This window comes from Miscanthus floridulus, chromosome 15 (genome assembly GCF_019320115.1).
Source record: "Miscanthus floridulus cultivar M001 chromosome 15, ASM1932011v1, whole genome shotgun sequence".
Lineage (NCBI taxonomy): Eukaryota > Viridiplantae > Streptophyta > Magnoliopsida > Poales > Poaceae > Miscanthus > Miscanthus floridulus.
In genome coordinates, this window is record NC_089594.1 from 84,291,080 (window position 1) to 84,310,150 (window position 19,071).

A 19,071-nucleotide genomic window follows, 5' to 3' on the forward strand; every position below is an offset into this window, starting at 1 on the left:
CGCCACCGATCTTGGCGCGGCAGTGCTGCACCCTGATCCGTGGCGCGATAGAGCCGAATATAACCCCCGCGGCCAGTCCCGCCTGCCCGAGCAGCAAACCCCACGCCTAGCCGTCGTGCCCGCGTCCGCCTGCGCCAACCCGCCGCCGAGCACGCCGGCTGCCGCGCCACGAACGTCGGCACGGCATGGCCGTCAGCCGCCCGGTGCGGCTGCCGCGCCCGCACACCAGCGCGCGACCCCCTCCGGCCAAGCACGACGGCTGCCCGCCGAGGCCTGCGCCTATGCCTCCCGGCCCGGTCTAGCGCGCCACCGCCGCGAGGACGAGCGCCGCTGCCGCGAGGTACTCCCTTAATGTAGTTAGTATAGTTAATAAAGTTAGTAAAATTAGTAAAGTATAGTTAGTATAGTTACTAAAGTTAGTTTAGTTAGTAAAGTTAGTTTAGTAAGTTAGTATAGATAGTAAAGTTAGGTAGTTTAGTTAGTATAGTTATTGAATCTAGTTATACATTGGATTTAGTCTAATTAGTCGTTGTAGTTAGCCTTGTATAGATGTTAATATTAGATTATTTAGTATAGTTATAGTTAGAATAGGTATTAATATTACTATGGACATTACGTATGACGATTTTGATGACTTGATGAAGTTTTTTGAAATACTTTTGCAGATGGATTGTTGTGTTAGAGTTTTATACGGAGGAAGTGTTAGGAAAGAAAATGGTATGTTTGAGGATATGGAAGAAGAATTGGAATGGTTTGATGAACCTTCTAGCTTCAATGACCTTTGTGTCCGTTTGAATACAAAGTTTGGCGGTGATTTCACACTGAAGGGGAGGTTTGATACTGGGAAGACTAGGGCACACTATGTTCTCATGCCCTTGCGCGACCCCGCTCACTGGTCCCGCTACACTAGGGTTCCCCAAGGTTCTAATGTGCCCATGACTGAGGTAGTGGTGGAGAATGGGTACAGGATGTAGGGTGTTCAGGAAGGCCCGTCCATTGATGGTTTTGGAGGCAATGAACAAGAAATAGGGGTTGAAGGGGAAGCAACTCAGGATAACATGGATTTAGATGGTCAGTTGACGTAGGAGCAGTTTTATTCAACTACAGTAGGTTGTATAAGCAATGACTTTGATGTGAATGAGTTCGAACGGGAAGAGGAGGAGCAGGAAGAGGAGGACAAGATCGGTGATGTAGTTAGCAGTAATTCAGACGATTCTGATGATGACCAAGGAGATACAGATGCTATGCCAACACCGGCTGATGCCATGCTAGTACCGGTTCATACTATGCCATTACCAGTACCAACTGAGGTTTTGCATGGTGACCAGGCTCAGGATAGACTAGTCATAGATTTGGCTGCAGATGATACCCCCTATGATTCATGGGCCAGAATTAGCAAAGTGTAGCAGTATGTTTCACCACCACCTTACACAGCGACTGAGCTTGAGCAACTAAGGTCCAAGAACGTACCTTTCAGGGGCGTTCCGAACTATAGGGATGTCAGCATGACGGATATGGTAGTTTGTGACACCGGTCTCCAGATGTGTAGGAATTCATTGTATGATCATGAGAAAGAAACCCTTAGGAAGGGGATGATATTCAACACAATGTCAAAGATGAAACTCTTCCTTCAAGACTATGCTGTGTACCACCATAGGTCGTACACCATCACTCATTCGGACCAGGAGTTGAGGTACCACGTGATATACAAAAACGGTTGTATGTGGAGGTTAAATGCATGAAAGAAACAGAGTGATGGCAAGTGGAGGATAACTAAAGTTGTCGAACCCCACACTTGCCTAGACAATAGGGGGAAGGAAAATCATCAGTAGCTCACTGCACGTTACCTTGCCCGTCGTATATTGGGGCTCGTTGATGACAATAATGATATTTCGGTGTCTTCTTTACAACAGTACATATTTGGATTTGTTAAGTACGATATGACGTACGGAAAGGCTTGGCATGCTAAGCAAATTGCTCTAGCGATTCGATGGGGTAGTTGGGAGGAAGCGTACAATAGGGTGCCCCGCATCTTATGTGCAATGCATTACTACAACCCTAGCTTGAAATGGTTTGTGGACACCAGAGGTATGTGCTTTCGGGACCCATTGAGGCATGTCCTCTATCATGTGTTCTGGTCGTTCGCGCAAACGGAACATGCATTCCAGTTTTGTCGGCTAGTCATACTTGTTGATGGCACTTTCCTGATAGGAAAGTATAGGGGCACCTTGATGATGACTGTTGTTGTTGATCCTAAGGACCAGATAGTACATATGGCTTTTGCTTTGGTAGAGGGAGAGAACAATGAATCATGGTCATGGTTCATGCGGCTTCTACGTGTACAAGTGCTTGGCCCAACTCGCACTATATGTTTGATCTTGGACCATCATGTAGGGCTTCTTAATGCTACAGCTGAGCATATAGATGTGTTCCTGCCTCTAGTATATAGATGGTGCATGAGACACTTTGCCGCTAATTTCTGGTGGCGTCAGTGGAAGCAGGAGGTATGTGACAAGGTAAAGGCTCTATGTTGTGTACGTACAGAGCACCAGTTCAAGGAGACAAAGAGAGAACTAGACAAGATGGTAAATGCAGCGAGAAAGGCCTAGTTAGAGGCACAGATGGAACAGAAGGCTCAGTGGGCTTTAGCATATGACGAGGGGGTTTCAGGTATGGCATCATGACCACTAACTCCTCGGAGTCCTTCAACCGTATATTCATCGGAGTTCGATCGTTGCCTGTGTCTGGAATTGTTGAGTTCTCCTTTCATAAGTGCAACGAATATTTTGTAAAGAGGTGGGAACTTACGTAGAGGAATATAGCTGAGCAGGGGCATTTTGGAAAGGCTAGAGCTGAATATTTGAAGGAGGCTGAGGAATTGGCCAAGCAGCACACCGCTGAGCCATATGGACCCCGCCGTCATATCTTTAGTGTATGGGGCAAGGGTGGCACAAGCTTGGGCGGCGAACATTATGGTGGATGAAACTATCGAGTTGATCTTGAAAAGGTAGAGTGCAGTTGCAACGTCCCTCAGATCATGCATGCCCCTTGCTCTCATATGATCATGGCCTACAGGGTTTGTGGGTACAACTATGAGGATCTGCCATATATGTCACCCTTGTATCTCCGTTTGAACACCGTTAGTATTTGGGAGATGAGCTTCGAGCCATACCTTGACCCAACACAGTGGCCACCTTATAATGGTTATGACTGCGTGCCGCATCTGGATCTAATGAAGGTAGGGAAGGGTAGGAGGAAGAAGAAGCGACTCAAGGGGGACATGGACGCTATGAGAGGGTACGGCGAAGACATGTACGGGGGGGAGGGAGACTTCAACGAGACCCATGGCAGGAATCTTTGCTCCATTTGCAAATAATCTGGTCACAAGGCTAGCAGGCATAGAAGACGAGGGCAACAGATGATTTCATATTGTGTTCGTATTGCATAACAAGTAGTTCAAATTTTGCAATGCTACATAATGTTAATTTAAATACTCTAACCCTTTGTTTATCAATTTGTAACAGGATGGCCCCTCCCACGCCGCACCAGCTGTACCCCCTTCTTGAGGTGGAGTACGATGACCCTCTTCTTCCATCGGACGATGAGGTTTCCAAGAGGCGTTTGAGGGATCCTTACATTCCTAGGACTTAGTTCATTACGTCGAACTTATATCGAACGAATATTGTCCTCAAAAACTTGCAGACTCATAAACCAATGAAAATGTTATGTGGCAACTTGTCGTCTATTTATTTGCTTTATATTCGTTTCAACTTGCGCACGGTCGCGGCAGCACTTGTAGTTTTTTACAGCACCGTCAATAGCTCAATTGAGGCTGGTTGTTGTCTATCTGCGTCACTGTCGCGCCGTGGTCTATGGCGCGTGGCGCGGCAGAACCTGGGCTATGGCGTGGTAGAACCTGTATTCGAGATAATTTCACTCGATTACGTTCGTTTTAGAAATTCTCAACGTATGATACAAACAGATGTGATCACTTAAGGTCGACCATGGGTAATCCGAGTACATGATATATGGGTACAATACATAAGTAGCTCAAATAGAATATAAGACAACACACAGTCAAAAACCCTCAATCAGAAACATACTAAGTAAGCAACTCGTCGTCTGAGTACCAATCCTCAACCACAACCCTATAGTTGTGGCTAGCCTCACCTGCATTGCCCTAATCTGCCTTTCGCCTGTAGTAAGCGACCTTCGCTTCATCTACGGCCTCTGTGGCCTGAGTGAAGAACACGTCTTCATCCTCCTCCGCCTTCAAGCCCGCCTCTGCTAGAGCGATGAGCTCGCTCAGTCTACCAGTGTCGTCTTTAGCCTCCTCCACCTGCAAGCCCACCTTTGCTAGAGCGATGAGCTCGCTGAGTCTGGCAGTGTCGTCCTTATCCTCGTCCCCCTCATCAGACAACACAATCGGTGATTCAACGGTGCGACCAGCTCGCTTTCTGTGCTCATCTAACTTCTTTTCCTCATACCTTACATGAGCCACCTCTACAGCATGGTTCTCACTGCATACAATCCCTTTATGTACAAAATGCAATCAGTTAGCAACGTGATTATATTACATTTAAAATCAGGCAACGAAAAAAGGCTTTCAAGCACTCACTAGCACATAATGCAACAACATGCTCGTTCAAAACCTGTATATGTACTCTTGTCTCCTCCCTTGTCTCCTTCATTGCCCTCTCCTCCTCTAATGCCATCCGTCTCTCCAATCCTTATTTCTCAAGCCCAATGTCGATCGGGTTACAAATACCGCGCTGTCTAGCAAACTCACGCATCTTGTCTTTGTGATGTTTAATGAAAAGGTTGACGTAGTCAGGTTCATATCCCCTCTTCTGTGCAATTACTTGTCTCTCCTTTAGTTCATCCAAGAACTTAGCTTGACCATCATAACATTCCCACCTGCATTTCCTAGTGCTCTGTTCAAACAAAAAATTATATCATATATGTCTTAGCAAAAGAAACAAAATACGATTTCATGGTTACCACAAAAATAACCAACCTCATCATAGTCAATCATATGGCCGCAATAATGGCCTATTTCAAGCTCCGAAGGGACTAGATCGTAGTTGGATTTAATACCACATTCGCACTTGACTGGCGGTGCTTTGTAAATTAACTTTTCTTTCTTCTTTTGCTTTGCCTTTGGAGGTTCTTCGGGCCATTTGTTCATAGGGCCATACAACCACTCCTTGAAACGACACTTTGCCATTGAATACACCTAAATAACGTGACATTAGTACATGAACACATATAGCTCAATATTTCAACACATACACTTTGCACTTACTTCATGCTTGTTTGGACACACAAACTCTAACGTATTGTCAGGGTTTATCATAGCTCGGTCTCCGTAATTGCACAGAGGAGGTTCCTCGAGTCATCTAACTACGGCTAAGTGCTTCTCCTTAGCCATCACTGGAGGGGGGTTAGGAGCAGGTGGAACCCATCGCTCGAAGTGCTCTCGTGGATGTCGCCCTCTCCACCAATCATCGAAAAGGAGGTACATGGGGTCAAACTTATCTACACCGTCGATCCATTGAAAGAAAAAGCATCTCTCATAGGCCTATACAACAAAAATTCAACAAAATATTATTAACCTAATAATACAAATGAAGAAGAAAAACATACGGAAATAATTACTTATATTAAAACGACTGCACGTGTAGAAGCAACGAGCCGCTGTGTCCGGATGTCTCAATTAAAACACGTCGGTCGGACATCCATAGTCATAGTTAGGGACAGGGAGTTTAGGAGGGACGGGGGCATCTTTGCTAGACTCGTCGGGGTATAATTCTTTAGGACGACTCCGTTTTCGCCATAACTGCTCCCGAATCATGTCTTCTATCTAATAAACGGCTCAAATTAAACATCAATCAAAACAACGCAAATTAATGTAAAATATAATCATTTGCATTACAACTAAAATAATGTAACCGACACTTATAGCAACAAAAATATACATGGTAAACATACTTCTAACTAAATAATTAACATTAACATTGACAAAATCAAACTAATATCTTCCTTCAAACCATAGCCCATAGTTCCCAAACATAATTTTTCGTCTAACCTTAACTTCCATTCATAAAATCCTATCCACCATTCAAACAAAAATAAAATGTGTGTCATTACCTTGAACAAGGACGAGAAGGGAGGAAGGCAGCCGGGGAATGGAAGGGAATGAAGGGAGGCGGCAACGGAGGGCCGGGCGGGGGGCGGGCGCGGCGGCCAGGCGCGGGCAGGCGGGGTTTGCTACTCGGGCAGGCGGGACTGGCCGCGGGGGTTATATTTGGCTCTGCCGCGCCACGGATCAGGGCGCAGCACTGCCGCGCCAAGATCGGTGGCGCGGCAGGCCCCACCACATCAGCAGTCAGCGAATCCGGTCGTCGCCACGTTAGCCCGCTGCCGCGCCACCATGCATGGCGCGACACAGGCATTTGGCCGCGCCAGGGCAATAGGCGTGGCCAAAAGTGTTAGTTTTTTTAAAAAACGACAATGTTAGATTTAAAATTAGTTTTCAAAAAGTGTTAAAATTAAAAAAAAAATCCACAGACGAGGGTAAGGCTTGCCACTAACACCCTTCCCCAGATCCCGCACAGAGCGGGAGCTCTCTACACTGGGTACGCCCTTTTATACTGATGCTTCCTATTATCATTAATTTCATCGGTTAAATGACCTAAACATCATGACATTTCATTGTACCCTTTTGAAATGTATAGAGTACCATGTGTATTTCTATTACAAGGAAATGCAGCTACCGGTTGCACATCTGTTTACCATGCCGATATGCACACTGTGATAATGATTGTCGTGTCGTGCCATGGCGGCTGACGCTATCTTCGTACACTCAGCCAACTTGATCTATAATTATAAGTTTAGCTGTAGAACATATTCAAGTTTGATGTCTACTTGCATAAATCCTTTGTTATCATCCTTTGCTTTATAATATCTTGCAGGTGGCGTGATTGAGTTGAAGAAAGACAAATTTAGCTATATAAGAGATCTATCAGGAGTGGCCCCTATTAAAGTTCACCAAGATTATTTATGAAGCATGGTTAACAGATCAAACGATGCTAGTACAATGTCCGTGCAAATTCAACCATTTGTAACTTTTATCAGCTTGTAATTGCTAAAAGTCTGCCAGCTAAGCTGAAACTACATAAGTGAATATTCAACTGCCAACATTACCAGCTTACACATATTTTTACATTTAGTTACTTGTTGCTACTATATGTCAAAAACTTTAGAGTTCATGTCCTCAAGTCCAGATTGATCCACCAGCGACATAAAAGATAAGGGACTGTGAGTTGGATTGTTTATTTGTTTACACACTCAAAGTAAGATCTGTACTTGCTACACCTTTAGAAAGTTGCAAATTGCATATTCTTATCATCGTAATGTCATAGGTAATTATTTGCTATTTTCAATTATTATCATTCTACACCACAGTATTTTTCTCATTCAAAATAAAAAAATATTGATGAATATTCTTATATATCATCCAAGCAGCGAAGGAGCATGAGCTGCCACCGCAGATGGGAGCACAGCTAATTGGAGGCCCATCTACCGTACCAGAGACCATTCCACTAGGGACGGCAAGTATGGGTTCGGTTCATCAACCACCAAGCTGTGCCAATTGGAGCCCATTTATCTGAGACCAATTCTTATGGAGGTCGGAATTGTTTGATCCATCTGATGATTCCTCCTCAAAGTACCTTTCATGGAGTCCTAGAGAAAAAGAGAAGTACCTTAATTTCAAGCTGGCCCCACAGTTTATATGGGGGACCTGTTATACTCACTCAAACAAGTAACAACACGGGTGGAAGAAATATGTGATGATACTAAAGCTCAAAATACAAATATTCCATTTATCTTTAGCTGACACGACTTGGGCACTTGGATGATGCATAACACAATCCGTGAAAAGTGTGCCGAATGAAACATTGTAGTCCGGAGTAGTGTAGTTACATGATCAATGAATGATATACATGTAGCTTTCTTATGACTTCAGACAACAATTGCATGTCTTATATATATGCTTCGATGCTCTTGGATGGGTGCTACTCAAAGTGCTTGGTGACCTAAACAAATTTGGTGCTCCCCTAGCTTAAGAGGGGATCTATGGATGCACAAGATGAACTGTGAAGTATTGGAGGGGACCAAAATACCATCGTCAATATTTTGGAGATCACACGTGCCATAGTTTGCAAGTTTCTAGCGTGCATATATCCAAAATCCAATTTCAAACTATATGTATACTTAACATGTACGCCTGACTCACCTATGACATCAGACGTTGTTTGTTGTCTACTTCACTTTCTAGGTCTTTGTAAGTTGTAACTATATACATGCGCTTAGTGTCCATGGTGGTCAAGTAGAGTGCCAAACCTCGGTGATCTCCAGTTCTTTCTGCGTTGAGATCAGGAGCAATTGTCATGAGCTTACCTTGATGTCTACCGGTGACTAGGAGAGGCCCACTACTGCCCCTCCTCTAAGAGAAAATCCATTTTTTAATATTTGTTTGTGTTGTTGCTGTCTACCGCGTTCGGTGTTTCGTGGGATTTGCAAAACATCGACTGATGAATCTGGTAGAGCATGGTACCAATGTTCTCTTCAGTTCATTTTAATCAATCAACTTTGGTACTAGGGAGCAAACACAACGTAGAGCGCTCAGCTGGTTAGGTTTCTTGTTTGTCCAACCGGATTCAAGTCCTTGATTCGTAGGTGCTCATATTTTCTTAAATTTATTCTATGATTTAATAGCACTATTTTTTAGTGGTAGTTGATATGCTCATCAGTAGTGAGACGCTTGTGCAATGGTTAATTTTAGTGGTAAATGGTAATTGATGTACGGATCAAAGCGAGATATCCGTGTGACGGCTTCATGGAGGTGCTCGTAAGGACACCTGCAACGGTGTCGATAAGGTCTCTACAAGAGTACATTTCATATGACGGGCTGCTGCTGCTACGCTGGTCCTCTGACAACGATGTGGATCCAAACCGTTGGACTAACATATATATAAGCATGCACAAGAAAGATTACGAAACGTGTCACTGAACTGAAGACGGGAGAATAAGCAGGCCGAGCCGCAGATCTAGGTAAGTAGGTAGCGTGTGAAGCAGAGAGCTGCGCCAAACCTGTTGTGCTTATGTCATGTTCGTTTGGCTGATAAGTCATGGCTGAAAGTATTATTGACTGATTTGTTGTGAGAGAGAAATAATGTTCATTAGCTGAAAAAGTATGCATATAAACCAAGTGAACAGGGCGTTAGTAGTGAACCCAGAGATTTTTGGAGCCCGAGTGGTTTAGTGGGCTATGCAGTTGAGTAGGTCTAATTCCTTCTGTACATAGACTGCACACCAATTCAATTAGTGAAGTCCAACAGCGACGAGCCCGGGTGAAGGCCCAGAGTTGCTGGAACCTGGGTCCGCCAGTGGATATATTCCCCTCAAAAAAAAGATGATGAATATATTGCCCATCGGTTTTAGCATCTTTCTTTGAGCTTCAGCTGGAGGAACTGTGGTTCGATCATGAAATGAAAATCTTGCTCAAAATCTTCTGCAAGTATGAAGTCTATTTCCATGCAAGTGCCACGAGTCCAGAGTGCAGCTACATGCCAAGCGAATGATACGTACTTTACAGGTATCGTTTTCATGACTTCCGGCAAGAATAGCATGGTAGCTTACACATGCATGTGTAACATATACTATGATGCTCTTGGAGGCTACTAAAGTTGCTTCATGATCTAGCAACAAATTTGTACATTCTTCCCTTTCATGAGATGTATCGTCGACGTGATGAACTCTGAAGCATTGGAGAAGACCAAAGTATCACGGTAAGTAATGTACACCTCAAATCTTGCAAATTTCTAGCATGGATGCTAACACCCGTTCAATTTAGATTCTACATATCTGGAGAGTTTGGCATTTGCGAAAAATGCACTATACATGGCTCAAGATTTGTTTCCATCTTCGACTCTCCGCATTTTATGATATGGTTGTTGTCGATGAAATATGGTCGGCAGACTACCGAGGGGTATGCCCACGGTAGTAGGTGAATCGGTGGAAGTACGCGTGACAGGAACTAGATGGTGACACAGAACGCAAGAGACAGAAATTAGGCAGGCTCAGGCCGTCAGCCTTGCGGTGCACGCCGACCGCCTTGATCTTGTGGGCTGGGCCACCTCTGATGGTGCGGCCCATGTCTTGCGTCGTGAGTACCGGGGGTCATACCCCCACGGTTGTGGTAATCTTTACTATCTGGCATCGGAGGGGAAGACTCCATGGGGAAGGGCGACGGTAAACTCCTATTTATTGATAGGGGATTTGGCCGTCGTATGGGCCATTTGGTTCATAGGAAATGACCGTGTTTAACAAATACCAACCGAGGAGGGACACAAGCTTTGGTTCTAGCTATGTAACAGCGCATTGGAGGAGAATTGGGAGAATCTAGTCAATCCTACTAGGTTCCGGAGACAAAATTCGTATAGTTCTTTGCTTTTTCATGGATGACAATTTACTTTTTGCATTGGTGTTTAACCTTAAACTTGGTTCATGTGAACTTTGTGGTGTGATTGTGATAATTGTGAGCTGATGGCTCTTTAGTAAAGAGTACTACTAAACTGGGATCTTTTTCGTTTCCTTGATAAGTCACATAACTCCGGTACTACTGAAGTGGGATCATTTTCATTTCCTCGATAAGTGAGACAACTTTGGCACTAGGGTGCAATAGTATTGGACATTAAATGTCCTGATTTAGATATGGTCTATCCATTTAGTTTTGGACTCGTCATATTTAGATATGGATTGTTCATATTTAGATGTTGATGTATTAGTCTATCTCTCTCGCCGTGAAAGATCCAAACGTGTAGCCCTTCATGAAACCCCACCTGATCCAATGAGATTTAACTTCATCATCTTCGAACCAGACACTCTCATTCTTGTAGTGAGAGCCTGAACATACTATTCCCTTATGATTCTCCCTCAGAGCATGCTTCCTTGCGGTGTCAATAAACTTTGTCACTTGTTCTGTGAAACATGGCACTAGCCTTTGATGTATTGTATATCCATCTTGATTTGTCCATGCTTAATTAGTTTCGAGCAGAAAAATATAATAGATGCATCAATGAATCTTATACTAATAGATGGTGGATAATAAATTGTACGTACAAAACTTAATAGTAAAATAAACTATTTTATCACAAAAATATGTATGGGTACAAAAATAATCATATATATGACATTATGGAGTTATGTGATAAAAATAGGGAATCATGGAACCAATAACTAATTATTTTTGAAAAAAAGTATTAAATAAATCTCATAAATACATATATAAAGGTTACAAAATTAATACTCAAAAATATTTGAATTGGTATCCTAACAATTCTTTGTTTGTACAAAAGTATATATATGGGCACAAAGAATCATATATATGCCATTATGGAGTCATGCCACATAAATAGAGGACTGTGGAGTCAACAAATAATTATTGAAAACAAGACAAACACTTCCGCTTCACCGTGTTAATTAGTTACAAAATAAATTCAGTGATCCACCATATCATATCATATGATGGAGTACAACAGAATTGACGCCTCCTGTTCCATTACGATGTTGCGAAGAAGGAGATGGTCATCATTCAACAATTGAAGAGGACGATAGAGCAGCTTATAGCTAGCTTCTCTAGTGATCCCTCCATCCCAAATTACAAGTCGTTCCAACTTTGTTGGCGATTTAAGCATCTCAAGTTTGACCAAAATTATAAAGATTTATGACATGAAATAGATATACTATAAAAAATATAATTAATAAAGAATCGAATGATAATTATTTGGTATCATAAATGCTATTATTTTATTATATAAATTTGGTCAAAATAAAGATGCTTTGACTCTCTAAAAAATTAAAATGACTTATAATTTAGGATGGAGGGAGTACTTATGTGGAATATTATTGTCCTATATATTCCATTGCACGCATTTTTGGAACAAGACAAATGCTGTCACTGTGTGATCTGTGATGTGCTCTTTGCATTCCATTTTCCTGTGATGTGCTCTTTGCATTCCATTTAAAAAAACTCGACCTATAGGAGGTAAGCCACCCCTGGGCATTGATGTAAGAGAAGACATTTTCACACAGGCTGAGAAAAAACTCCGAATCCCTGCCTCACCTTGACACAAGGGCACCGTTGCCCTGTGAGAACCGGGCCATGCCTTTTGACCTCTGCTTTGGTCGTAGGACAGACGATGGGATTTTTGTAACCCTAGCTTGAAATTTGCTCCCACGGAGAGTCGAACTTAGGATTTGAGTAGTGTCACTGAGGCCACCTAACCAGTTCAGCTAGGCACCCTTTGGCTGCATTCCATTTATATATGTTATTGGAGACAAATCCACCAACTATCCTAAATGACGCGACCAAAGCACTAGCTAGCTAGCTAGCAAGTACCCCATGACTGCCTTTTTCTTTCTTTTTCCTTCTCCAACCGCCACGCAGCTAATCATGGATCGATCGATGATATTCAGTAGGGGGCCGACGCGGGGGCAGGAGGGCCAGCACGGGGGGAGGAGGGCCAGCCGGGCGCGGGGCGGCCGGGCGCAGGGGGCCGTGTAAGTGCAATCAAGCCCTATTGTGGTTTTGGCATTGATGACCACCAAATTAGAGGACTAATGAGGTTTATCGAGATGACAAGCAGGGAATCAAAGAATGAGGATGATGTATAGGTTACAGGTGTCCTAATTAAGAAAGGTGGCTAGACCCAGCTCAAAAGAGGTTTAAATTCTTTTATGTTTTGAATTTGAGTTTAGGGAAAGCTGTACTATTAAGAGGGATTTTAGGACAGTTGGTCAACTGTTGAACCAGATGCTCAAATTCATAGATCTACATCATCTCACCTAGTCAAAACAGCCAACCAAATTTCAGATCATGTTACCTGTTTTGGCTAGGGCGATAGTGCCGCCCTGTTAAGAGCGGCAGTGCCGCCCTTAACCGACCGTTGGACTCGGGGGGTATTTATACCCCTCAGGCCCGGCCCACAACGGTCATCTTCTCCACTGAGTCATTCTGCTCGAGAAAAACATAACCAAAGCTCACCCTCTCTCCTCCATTGTTACTCCTCCATCCCTCAAACAAATCCTTGATTCCAACCATCAAAACTTGAGAGAAAATGCAGCAAAACTTGATTGGAGAGTAGATCAACTGATTCCCAAAGTCTAAAACCATTTGGTTCATGTTTGGCCGATGGTTCTAGGGTTTGTTACTCTTGGAGCTTGCTCCTAGCCGGCTAGGCGTCGCCCTTGCGCTTGCCAACTTGTGTAGCTAGCTAGCAAGTACCCCATGACTGCCTTTTTCTTTCTTTTTCCTTCTCCAACCGCCACGCAGCTAATCATGGATCATCGATGATATTCAGTAGAAATGGAAGTGGAGAGGAGCAAGAAGAGACGGATTAAGCAGGGAGCAAACCTGCTAGCCGGGCGTAACATGACCGGCCTGAGTCTATACACGGCCAACTTGTCCGTGCTAAATGGGCCTGCACTAGGTCCATGATCTTGGCCTGACCCAGCATAGCTTACATATTGTGTTTGGGCTCATTGAGTGACATGGGGTGACTGAAAAAAGAAAAAAGTCCACGTTACCTACCTCAACTTTCGTGAAAGTCCGTTTTTCCTCTCTGAACTCCAAAATTGGGTAAAACACCTCCCTCAACTTTTAAAACCGTTCATCTTATCTCCTTGACCCTGTTATAAGCAGTTTTGAAGACGGTTTTGTCTTTTTCTTTTTTATTTATTTTGGTTGAATTTTTAAAAAATCATAGTAAATCACAGAAAAATTATAAAATATAAAATCCAATTTTGTTGGACTCCACATGAGTAGATCTACACGGTGAACATATACTATGATATGTTTTAGTACAAAGTTTTTGTTGTGGCTTTAAATCTATGCTTTCCTGTAATTAATTAGAATAATTCGTAGCTGTAGTTTCTATGGTCCAATTGTGATGAAATTTTTATGGTGGGCTAATTATTGTATGATTGAACTGTAGTAAAAATTTCATACTTATTGGATCATGTATAGCTTAGTTATAGATTTATTTATATTTAACAAGCATAAACCTAAATAAAATCTATAACTAAGTTATTCAGATTAGTTGCTCTTTGGAGAGTAAGATAATAGAAGGCCAGAAAACCGACAAGGGAATATTCCACATCAAAGAAAAAAATCAAAGAAAAGTCGTCTCAGCACTTTAAAGTGGATGAACAAGGCGTGTTGTGGTTTGACGACCGTCTTGCGGTTCCCAAGGATCGAGAGCTTAGGAATAAACTCATGGATGAAGCTCACCTTTCTAAGCTATCTATCCATCCCGGAAGTAGTAAGATGTATCAAGAATTAAGACCTCGTTATTGGTGGACCAAAATGAAGAAAGAAATTACAGCATATGTTGCCAGATGTGACACATGTTGTAGAGTGAAAGCCATTCATATGAAACCTGTCGGTATATTGCAACCCTTGTCAGTCCCTAGTTGGAAGTAGGACGATATCAATATGGATTTTATCTCGGGTTTGCCCACTACTCAAAAAGGACATGATTCGATTTGGGTGATTGTGGATCGTCTTACCAAGACCACTCATTTCCTACCTGTCAAGACAACTTATCGACTACCTCAATATGCTGAGAAGTATATCGTAGAAATTGTGAGGTTGCATGGTATACCAAGGACTATAGTATCTGATAGAGGGTCATAGTTCACGGCTCACTTTTGGGAACATTTACACAAAGGCTTAGGAACTAGTTTGATTCATAGTACCACTTATCATCCTCAGACAGATGGTCAGACTGAATGAGTGAATGCTATTTTGGAGGATATGTTAAGAGCCTATGTATTATATTCTAAGGGATCATGGGAGTCATGGTTACCATTAGCTGAGTTTTCTTATAATAATAGTTATCAAGAAAGCATCAAGATGGCTCCCTTCGAAGCTTTGTATGGCAGAAAATGTAGAACACCGTTGAATTGGGTCGAGCCTAGAGATAGAAGGTATTATGGCATTGACTTTGTAGAAGAAGCCGAGAAAAAAGTTCATATTATTCAACAAAATATGAAGGCGGCCCAATCAGGTCAAAAAAGTTATGCAGACAGAAAAAGGAGACCCCTTGTGTTTGAAGTTGGTGACTATGTTTATCTGAAGGTCACGCCAATGAAGAAGAAAAGGTTTGGAGTTCGAAGAAAGCTTGCCGCTAGATTCGTAGGACCATACAAGATCTTGGAATAAAGAGGTCCGGTAGCCTACAAGTTAGAGTTACCTGAGACAATGAGTACCGTCTTCCCAGTTTTTCATGTATCACATCTCAAGAAATGTTTGCGTGTTCCGGAGGAAAGAATAGGACCTCGAGGCATCCAACTCAAATCAGATTTGGTGTATCGTGAGCAACCAGTCCGTGTGTTAGACACTAAAGAACGTGCTACTCAGAATAGTGTGGTGAAAACATATAAGATATAGTGGGATCATCATGATGAGGGAGATGCAACTTGGGAAACGGGAGAATATCTACAAAAAGCTTATGAAGATTTTTATAACAAATGGTTCGTAACCCAAATCTCGGGACGAGATTTTTATAAGGGGGAGGGCTGTAACACCCCGGTGTTATGCCAGCATTTAGGCACTGCAAATCATGCATATTATGCATCATCAAGCATCCTAATCATACATGCCTAATCATGTAAATAATAACTGAAACCCTACTTCGAAGCATATGAAACATGCTCATGAAACATGAATGTTGCATACACTTGTTTAGAGTTGTTTTTGCCCTAATTATGCTTGCTAGGTTAGTAGAACTTGTTTGGCAATGATTGTAAATCATCTAGAATCATTTAGCACAATTTTTGGAGCAAAGTTTGTATTCAAATTATTACCAAATTTTGCTTTAAAAATAATTCTCCAAAATTAGGATTTTGAGTTAAAATTTACTTTAATTTTATAATTCAAAATCTATCAAGAATTGGACTTTGGTCGTAAAAGTAAAGTTGTAGAGAATTTAATTCTAAGTAACTTTCATTTTTGGTACATTTTCAAAAGATGTCATTTTCTTGCTCAAAATGATATTTGAAAACTGGTATTTAAAAATTTCTTGAAAATATAATTTGAAAAAGGGTTTCTCATTTCGCGGGCCGTCGCCTCGCTTCTCGGCCCACGACCGGAGCCGGCCCGGCCTGCAGCAGCGCCCGCCTCCCGCAGCACCGCGCGCTTCGCCTCGACCCAGCCTAGCCTCGTGCGCGTCTGGCCTACTGACCGCGCTGCGCCGCACCGTTCGCCCGCGCCACGTCCTGACCGCGTCAGAACGCGATCGCCGCGTGTCGGCCATGCACCGGCGACGCTCGCCACGCGGAAGCCACGGCCTGCATCCGCTCCCATGCGCCCGCCTACACCTGCCGAGCAGCGCTATGCTCTCCACTCCGCTCGCCTCCCCACTCAGCCAGCCGCAGCAGCCTCAGCTCCCGCACGCAGCAAGCTCGCCACCGAGCGCCACCGTAGCCCCGCCGGGCGAATTTGCCGCCGATGCTCCACCACGGCCAGCAATCCAGCGCACCCAGCTCCGCCTCGCTCTCCGGCACCTAGTGCTCGTGGTTGTGACATCTTTTGAGCCAAGGTAGCGCATTCTTCGCAATTCGCCGCCGTCAGCCATGGCGCCGCCGTGCTCGGCCGCCGTGTAAGGCATCCTTCCTCCCCTCCTCCACCCTTCCTAGTTATCTGCTCGCATTTGCCACCTCCTTGCGAACCCCATGCGCTCGCCCGCTTGCCCTGACCCGGTCGGCAATGGCCGCCGGCCCGCTGGTAGAGCCGCGCCGGCGTGGCTTCCTTGCCTCGGCCGAGCTGGGCCAAGTGGCCGTGGGCCAAAGCCCTGAGCCAGGCCACCGCACCCCCTTCGCTCGGTCTAAGCAGGCCAAGTGTGGCCGTGGGCCAACTGGTTTCCACGGGCCGGCCTAGTAGCAATAGGAAGTTTCATTTTTAGTTTTTCTTTTTATTATTTGGAAAGAGAAATAATTTGGAAAATGTTTGTATACTTAAATTTGCTCCAAATCTGTTGAAATAAATTTTGCTAGGTTCCTTGTCACCAGATCTACATGAAAAAATTATTGCATGTCATTTTTAAGATACTTTTCTGTAGAGCTTGATTTAATCCTTGATATTGCTGATAACTTGAAAAATGTGTAGAAAAACCTATAGGCTTCAGAAAAATATGATTTCCAAGTTTGTTAATCTTCTTATGTAATGTACTTCCTAGAAAAAATATGTGTCATACATGTGCTGTAGAAAAATTATGAGGTGTAGTTCAAGTACCTTTAATGGCTGATTTTTGTTATTTTTGCTAGAGAGCAAACTTTGTATAAAACATGCATGTGATAATTTTTGTATAGTGATTGTATGCTATGAAGATCATAGGAAAAATACTAACTCTGTTGTTTGACACTTTTCACAGTACAAAGTATTTTCATGTTCATAATCATGCCATAGCTTGTTATTTTTGTGTAGGCTAATCCACTCATTCAAATACCATGAAAATCTGATAGTAGACTACTTAGGGTAGTACTGTGCTATGGTAATTTTTTAAGATTTTTCTAAGCAATAAAAATAGATGTTACTATTCAAACCTATTATTAATTAGGGTTTAATCAAGTATTGCTTTATGTGTGATTAAGAAATTAGTGAAGCTTTGATGTATCTTTGAAGCATTTAATAAGATGTGTTGACTTAGCATATTAGTAGTAGAAGAGAATGCAGTAGATGACATGTGCTTGTAGTATATGTTCTTGGATGATGTTGACTACCTTGCATTCAAGCATATCCATTGTATTCATCTCATCCGATGCACCGATTGCATAAGCACTTACGCACATTGCATCATACAGGATCGCAAACTGAGAACCCAATCGTCATACCCAAGGAGCCCGAGGAGCAGGTCATGGTGCAGCCGCATGAAGTGCCCGAAGCCGACGAGGAGGACGTTGAGGAACTTTCAGAGTGCCCCGATCACCGCCCGAGCTCCTTCGAGAGAGGCAAGCCCCGGAGCATCTTCTCCTGGTTTGCAATTATTAATTCAATGCTTTACTTGAAATGATGCATTACGTTCAGGAGTTGTTTGCAACCGTTGCTGCATTATACCTTGTCTACCTTTGTTATACTATATCCTTGTTACCCTGGTATCCGCAGTCGAGTCAATGCTTAGCTGGCTTAGACCGGTAGAAGTCGGGTGATTTCCTGTCACCTGCGAGCTATAGGTGGTTACCTGGATCTGCTTGGATGACTATGAAGTCATGGTATAACTAAGTGTTAAATGAAGTTGAGACCGGACGGAGACTTACAGAGTTTTGAACTGTAGTGCTTTTCGTCTGTGTCGATTAAGGACCGACCGTTGTTGGGCCTCGAGTCATGTTGAACGCATGCCTTACATTTAGCTGGCCGGATAAAGTACCTTCCAACCATGAAGCTGGGAGATTATTCGGGCCGAGTAGATTGCCCGCAGTGCACTGTGCCGGAGCAGGTGTGGTAGGACACGGGGGCGAGATAATAAGACCAAAGTGCAGTCGGTCAGCCCCCGGGTACATGTGGTTCCTGGCAAACTTGAGATACCTGGATAGTTGACTCGGTGATCAATACCTCACTTTAGCGGGTGAGTGAGGTTTGTGTAAGGAATAAATCACCAGCTGGTTAGGAATCGATTCGAATCGCCATCGCTCCTGGATAGTGAGCACTTGACTTGAGTGACTTCATTGTAGTAATATTGATGGAACACTTGGACAGTTATAATGAATATGACATTATGGAAGTTGTTTAATGATCATTGGTTATCATTATCTGCTTAATCACATGTTTGCTCTAGTATAGATACAAATCTAGTCGACAGGTTAATAACAATTAACTTGACAATAATGCTTTTAAAAAGGTTCTTGAAATGCTAAAAATGCTTCTTTTTGCAAATGAGTCAGCTACCCTACTATACAGCCCTTCATAATCCTTGGTGTCCCTTATTTTCGGTTATGTCGGGTAAGTCT

At 43.2% G+C, this 19,071-nt stretch overlaps 1 pseudogene; it reads right to left on the minus strand.

The window, feature by feature from the left end:
• Positions 1-298: 298 nt before the first annotated feature.
• On the minus strand, positions 299-6,840 carry LOC136507824 (uncharacterized; annotated as a pseudogene).
• Between the last annotated feature and the right edge of the window lie 12,231 nt (positions 6,841-19,071).